This window comes from Thalia democratica, chromosome 6, assembly GCF_965202585.1.
Source record: "Thalia democratica chromosome 6, ktThaDemo2.hap1.1, whole genome shotgun sequence".
NCBI lineage: Eukaryota > Metazoa > Chordata > Thaliacea > Salpida > Salpidae > Thalia > Thalia democratica.
This window is the reverse complement of record NC_139170.1, coordinates 24710891-24718735: the sequence shown is the minus strand read 5'-3', so window position 1 is coordinate 24718735 and position 7845 is coordinate 24710891.

Genomic DNA, 7845 nt, shown 5'->3' with positions numbered 1-7845 from the left:
TGCATAAAAGTCTGTGAAACTAAAAATCGAAAGACGTGCAAAGTTTGAATTTTTCTGAAAAATTTATTTAGGCTTGTGGTATAAAAAAAAATAGGAAAAAAAAACTAATAACAAGTTTAAACTTAGTTTAATAAGTGTGTCAAAAAAAATTTGAAAAAACATATTATTTTCGGAGAAAAACTTGTAAAATTGAAAAATAGAAAAAAACTTAAAATTTTTAAAGGGGCCCCACTACAAAAATCAAACCCCAATTCATTAGAAATTATTGTAAAAAGCAAAGCAAAAGAACGTTATTTAGAATATAAAATAAAGTTCAAAGTTAGCATTAAAGAATTTGAAAATAATTGGTTTTAAAGTTTGGTTAAAAAAAATTGCAAAAAAAGCCATTCAAGCCAAGTTTACGCTCGTGTCTGCACGGGATGCTTGTAAAAAGAGAACTAAGGCATACTTGAGGGGGTTTTCGAAATTACCCTAAGCATTAAGAGAAAATTTATGAGAAAAATCATATACTAAATATTCTGGAGTTCATGATGAAAGCGAAATATAGGTCTTTGGCGTATTTGAGGGAAATTAAAAAAAAAAAAGGTATTACATAGAAATTAAAACTTAAAGAAGATTCGACCGGACCCAAAACTAAAAATATGTTTCGGCCAGATACTGAATTTAAAATAAAATCCGGAATTTATTTATTTAAAAAATATCGGATCGGATACTAAGTTTATGGATTCAGTAGATCGCTAGCTTAGAGTTTAATCTTCTGCTTTTAAAAGTCTAAAAAAAATTAAAAGTCTAGTTATAAAACAATAATTTAAATAATTAGCTAATATTAAGTATATTTATAGTATTTTTATGATTTTATTTAATTTTTTCTAACTTTTAAAAATTCATTAATTAAACCGCTTAGTTTATTTTTTAAATAATATTACAGTTTAGTTTTATGCTTTTACATTTGTTATACTTAGTTAAAAACATAATGAATTTAACAATTAAGCCTATGACAAGTTTTCAAATGTAACTTGTATTTTTGTTTACAAAAAGAAAGCAATGTATGCTTTTTAATTGTCAAACTTAGAATTCTGTCAAAGTTTTTTTTATAGCACAAAAACTAAATAATTTTCGGAGCATTTTTTGCAAATAAGCTGTAGTTTTGTACCAAAGTAAACTATTTTTAGAAATGTATGAAGTTTCAACGATTATAAAAACTGTAAAAAATTTGTAAATCAGTTTATGATTCTTAAAAAATATGTTTTTTAAATAAGAAACTTAAAAAAAAAAACTAAAATAAATTTTTTTTATATTAATAAAAAATTGGCAAAAGACTACAGAACCGAAGCCTGGACTTTCATATGCCGTGAGACAAGCTCAAGTTTATAAGGTTTGATCATCAGACCACAAGCTTTCGGTAGACTGAGACCGGTTTCGTCCTGATTAGGACTCATCAGTCAGTCACAACCAAAAAACTTGTAAACTTTCAATCCTTTAACTATTTTTCTAAATCTTTGTTTTACAAAATTACGAGACTCTTAGTTAGATTTAAGTAAATTAAACTATGGAAAAATTTTTTGATACATTTTAAGTTTTTAAAAGCACCAAAAAGAGTATAAAAATTTTTAAACAACTTTAATATAATTTTTTTGGGGTACATATTTTATATAAAATAACGACAAATATTTTACATTTTTATTGAAGTATAAATGAAACATTTTCAGCATACCTTTATCAACTACTAATGTATACAACTGAGCTAAGAAATAGAATATTAACATTTAGGAAATCTTGATAATAGATACATCATAATTAGTTTAAATTTAGTATTTAAAATAAACACTGTTCAGCTAAGACAAGGGTCGGCAGCTTCATATAAGTTGCGGGCAAATTTTCTTAGAAAAAGTTGCTTGCGTGCCGCACTGTATAAAAAAGTTTTCCGCGGGCTGCAGTTTTTTCAAAATACTTGTAGTAATCCACTTAAAAATGCTGTTTTAAACCAAAAATGTGATATAATAAGTAATAGTTGAGCACTAGTAAAAAGTAATTAAAAAACTACTAACCTAATTTTAATCTTTTACCACAAAAACGTTTAATGTATTGTTTTAAAAAAGTAAGTTTTGAGCTGAAAAGTACCTCGAAGGCCGCAGTTTTCCGACCCCTGAGCTAAATATTTTATAAAATTAAATAAACAAAACTTGTTTGACAAAAGATTAAAAGGTAGTATGCGACTCGATAACCGTAAGGTTTTTCGTGCACCAGGCCCTAGGACCAAATATTTTGAGCGCTATATTATTTGACAAACTTGACAAACACGTAATCAACAGTACACTAAGAGTAGTTAATCTTCAAATTAGTCACTTCACTTGAAAGCCTTAGAATGCAATATTTAAAGATGTTTCTCACGATCCTAAAAATAATAATGTTGTCTATCAATTTAAGTGTCACTGTGACAGTGCATACATCGGGAGAACTTCTCAGAGATTCTATCTGAGAAGGGATCAGCATGTATCAAAATTCCTCAGAAACTGGATGGCCAATAGAGGTAATAAACCTACCAAAATCCTTCAGCAGTTGGAGATCATTTACTAAACTATCCAGAATTTATCCAAAGATTATAATAATAACAAAATTACAATTTTACTTATAAAATATTATAACACTAGCTACTTTAATAAATTAAAACTATAAAAATAAGTGAATTATAATAACTTATTATTATAATAGACTTTATAAATTATTTAATTTAAATTACTAGATAATTACTATTGCTCTTTATAACAACACAAAAAGTCAATTAAATTACTTTAGACTATCTTTTGTTTTCAGAGCAAGCATTTTTGAGAACAAAGTCAATATTTTTATTTAGTTTATTGAACGAAAAAAAAGCGCTCAAATATTTGGTCCTAGGTGTACAAAAAAACCTTTCGGTTATCGACTCATACACCAGGATACAGTTTAATGTCATGTCCAGGACAAACCGAAAGCCTGAAACCTATTATGTCATTAAAATATTTATGAAAACATTTTAGAATAAACTGAAGAAAGTCTTTTAAAATATCTAAAACATGTTTTTCAGAGTACCATAAGCCGGGAAATTTAGAAGTTTCAATCTAAAATCGTTATGCTTAGCTTAGTACATTTCTGTAAATCTGCAGAAACGTCTACATCTTTTCAAAGTAAAAACGCGTATTTGTTTCAGTTATTTAGCTTATAAAGACCCAGCTTTCTTAGCTTTTAGTACTTTTTTGTACTTAGTTTTGCTTTCCTGAAAGATAACTATGAAATATAATCACTCTTTAGCACTTGTAGTGTCTAAGAAATTTAAAAAATTAATTACACTTAAATTATATACATTTAACTCGGCTCAGATTCTCTCCATCAAAAAGCAATGCATTATATAAATAAAATTAAAGCTACAGATTTTAAGTTTCAAAGAATGTGAGCTTAAAAATCATAATATTGCGTTGTTAAAAATTAACTACAACGCGAGAACAATAAGACCGGTAGTGACAAGTTGAGCAGGGAAAACTCGAACAGCAGAATAGTTTTAGTTTAAAAACAAGTAGTTATAACTAATAAGAAAATATAATTGCTCCGTATCCACTATTACGTCATAATGCGTCGTCGTTGTTTTTTTTTTTGTATTTTGCAGATTCGTAACTTTCTTCGAGCTAGCTACGTCCCTATTTTAGTTCAAAGCTCAAAGTTTATAAACATTTCCTTTAAGGTCTAGACCAGGGGTCAAAAGCCTACAGCCCGCAAGCAAAATATTGCCCCCATAGCAAAAATATTTTGTCCGCGACATGCTATTTTACTAGAATTAAATCAATGCACTAGAAAAAGCTGAGCTTTTTTATAAATTTTATTTTACAAATATGTTCAACTTTTGCTTCTTAGTCAGATTTCCAAAATTAAAAAAAAGTTTAATAGTTGTAAAGTTTAATAGTGTTAGTTTAATAGAGTTTTCGTTTTAGAGTTCAAATTTTGACTGTAATTTTTTTTTTCCTTTTTTTTTTTTTCATTTTTAGCTCGTTATAGTTTTGATTAAGTTGGGTATGCAACTCGATGACTGAGAGGTCTTTTTGTGTATCCAGGTCCTTGAACCAAAAAATTTTGAGCAATTTTTTGTTTTTGTTCAATAAAGCACTTTTTAATGTTCTAATTTTTTATTTTGAAAACAGCACAACATATTGCATCAATTTTTTTGTTTAAATCGTAAGATTGGCAAAATTTTATTACTAACTTTTTTTTGGCTACTTGAAAAAATTTGCTAAAAAAAAATTATAAAACAGCAGATGTGAACTAAAACAAACATAAAAAAAGTTGCAGTCGACTTAAAACAGGGTTTCCCAAAGTGGGCAATATCAGGAGGCGTTGATTATTAAGGTGACGAAGAAGTAAATAGGTAATTAACAAGTAAAAGTACGTTATCTAGCAAATAGGAAAGTTGTGTATTTTTTACTTTAAGTTTTAAGTTGAAGAAAGTTTGTAAACAAGGGGAAACTATTTTCAAATTTCTGTCTTGAGGGCGTTTATGAAAACAAATTTTGGAAATCTGACTAAGAAGCACAAATAGAACATATTTGTAAAATAAAATTTATAAAAAAGCTCAGCTTTCTCTAGTGCATTGATTTAATTCTAGTAAAAGAGCATGTCGCGGACAAATTTTTTTTGCTATGGGGGCAATATTTTGCTTGCGGGCTGTAGGCTTTTGACCCCTGGTCTAGACCTTAAAAGAAATATTTATAAACTTTGAGCTTTGAACTAAAATAGGGACGTAGCTAGCTCGAAGAAAGTTACGAATCTGCAAAATACAAAAAAAAACAACGACGACGCATTATGACGTAATAGTGGATACGGGGCAATTATATTTTCTTATTAGTTATAATTACTTGTTTCAAACTAAAACTTTTCTGGTCCTGTTCGAGTTTTCCCTGCTCGAATTCAACTTGTCACAGCCGGTCTTATTGTTCTCGCGTTGTAGTTAATTTTTAACAACGCAGTATTTTGATTTTTAAGCTCACATTCTCTGAAACTTAAAATCTGTAGCTTTAATTTTATTTATATAATGCATTGCTTTTTGATTGAGAGAATCTGAGCCGAGTTAAATGTATATAATTTAAGTGTAATTATTTTTTTTAATTTCTTAGACACTACAAGTGCTAAAGAGTGATTATATTTCAGAGTTATCTTTCAGGAAAGCAAAACTAAGTACAAAAAAGTACTAAAAGCTAAGAAAGCAGGGTCTTTATAAGCTAAAGAACTGAAACAAATACGCGTTTTTTTTTTGAAAATATGTTGACGTTTCTGCAATTTGATTTACAGAAACGTACTAAGCTACGTGCATGTAAATCAATAGCTCTGGTACACTCTTAGGACTATACATATCAATCGCATTATCTTTAAATAAAACGTTCACTTTTTTAAAAGTATAAGTCTTTAGTATAATACATAATTACTTGTTTGATTACAACATAAGGAAACTTGTTATTTCGCTTTTTAAGATAAATCAAAATAAGGAAAGAATTTCTGTAGATCTAAAAAAGTAGAGCCCATCGAAAAATCAAAGCAACTACTTTTGTACGCAAAAACTTTATTGGATGAATACATCAGCCATAAACCTTTAACAAAAAAAATATGTTTAACTTGGATTTTTATTAATCTAAGAATTTTTATTTTCAATTAAGTACTTTTATAACTTTTTGTTGTACTATCAGTGCAGTTAAAACTTAAACAATCGTAATTGAATTCAACGAAATTTTAATGACTAAAAAATATATAAATAGCGTGTTTGTAGTATTCTTTTTGATTTTGTCGATTTTTGTACTATTCAAATTTTTAATACAGTTTTAAGTAAATTTTTTAATAATCTTAAATGTTTTAATTCTACTTTTAATATAATTTTCATTTCTGCATCTAATGATTGTCAAACTGCAATTCTGTAATAACATTTTTTTAAGTAGACAAAATATGAAAACAATGTATTAAAACTTGACCCTTATAAATATACATAATAAAAAACTCATGAACAAAGTAAGTAATGATAAAAGTTTATGCAATTGTAAATAAAAAAACAGCTCGGTCAACAACACGTGTTGCCTATTTAACGTTAAAACAATACCAATCAAAACACTGTGATCAAAAATCTTTGTTCCCTAAGACTGAGAAAAATAAGTCCAAAAAATGTACCCAATAAGTAGTGATGGTTCCAAGATCCGGAACCAAAATCGGCAATCATCAAAACATCAAAAAAAACGCAGGTACATACAGTAGTTTATCAAAAATCTATTAAGTTCTCATTTTAATTATGACCGTTATTTAATCTACTTTTGATGAGAATTAGAAAAAAATTTGGAGTAGAAAAATTTTTTTTAGTTCCATTATAGTAAATTTAGAAATATATGATTTGGTTCTTCTTTTAAATAAGTAATTAGAAATAGGGTTTACACAAGGTCAGCATACTCAGGAAAATTCAGGAGAGTTTTGTAAATTTAAGAAGTTTTAAAGTTTTAGATAATATAAATTCTAGATTTTAATTTAAGTAAGATTTAGTTGAATTCAATTTATTAAAATTTAAATCTTTATAGTCATATTTTTTATAAAAACTTGAATTTTGATATTTTGAAAAATAAGAAAAACATTTTAAAATGTTTGATAAAACTCAAAGTGACTCAGTACAGTTTCATTGGCAAAAAGGAGTAGCAACCCTTAGAAATATAAGACTAATCATATCATTTTAAATTCTAATATTTTTAATATAATTAATTCTTTACAATTACATAGTTTACTTCTCCTTAATTAAAAGTGCCAATTGTATGAAAATTTTCAAAGGTAAGTGAGGAAGACCCTTGTTATGCAATTTGCAGTCTTTTCAATAAACTCATTAAAAGAGGTAATGCTAATTCGTGTAGCACTTCTACTTTACTAAGCATTTGAATTCAAAACATTAGAAAAAAATTTCAGAGGCTAGAAAATCATCATCGTTATCATCCAATAAAGCAGCCAGCAATAGTTCATCCCCAACTCAAAAACAAAGGGATCTAAAAGCAATGAACCAAGCTAGTATTGAAAGTTATCGTCCTGTTAAACAATGAAAAATAAACGAACAAAAAGCAATCAAAATTCATAAAAAAAGAACATGATTGCTTTGGACAACCAGCCATTTTCAATTACTAGCGTTCAAGGTTCCATTGACCTGTTTGCTGCTTTAGAGCCAGGTTACTTGATTCCGAGCATTAAGTACTTCACTGATACAATTCTTCCTCGGGCTTATAAAAGTTTGAAGATAAAAATATAAACTTAGTTATCAGAAGCTTCGTTTTTGTCATTTACAAGTGACATATGGGCAAATTCGAAGACAAAGACATCATATCTTTCTTTAACAGCGCATTGCTTAAATGAAAACTTTGAGTACAAACACTGAGCTTTGCACTGTAAGGAAATAGAAGGTTATCACACTGACTTTAATATTGGTGAAAACATAAAGGAGATGCTTAAAAATTGAGGTATTAATATGATTCGCATTCACGTTTTTCTGCGCGACAATGCATTCAACATGAAGACTGGTATGTTGGTATTAGAATTCTCTTCAGCGCCTTGTTTCATTCATACAATTCAACTGATAATTAAAGGTTCACTGTTTTCAGAAAGTAACATAAGTGTGTTAATAGCCAAGGCCCGTCAAACTATTGGCCACTTTCACCATTCTTCTACAGCGTGCAAAAAACCAAAAAAAAAAAAGGTGGCTTAAGGTTTATCAGTGTCAATACAAAAAGCCTTGTTACTTAAGCAAGATGTTTAAACAAAGTGTAACTCAACCTATCTAATGCTAAAAAGACTAGAAAAATTGAAAACAAT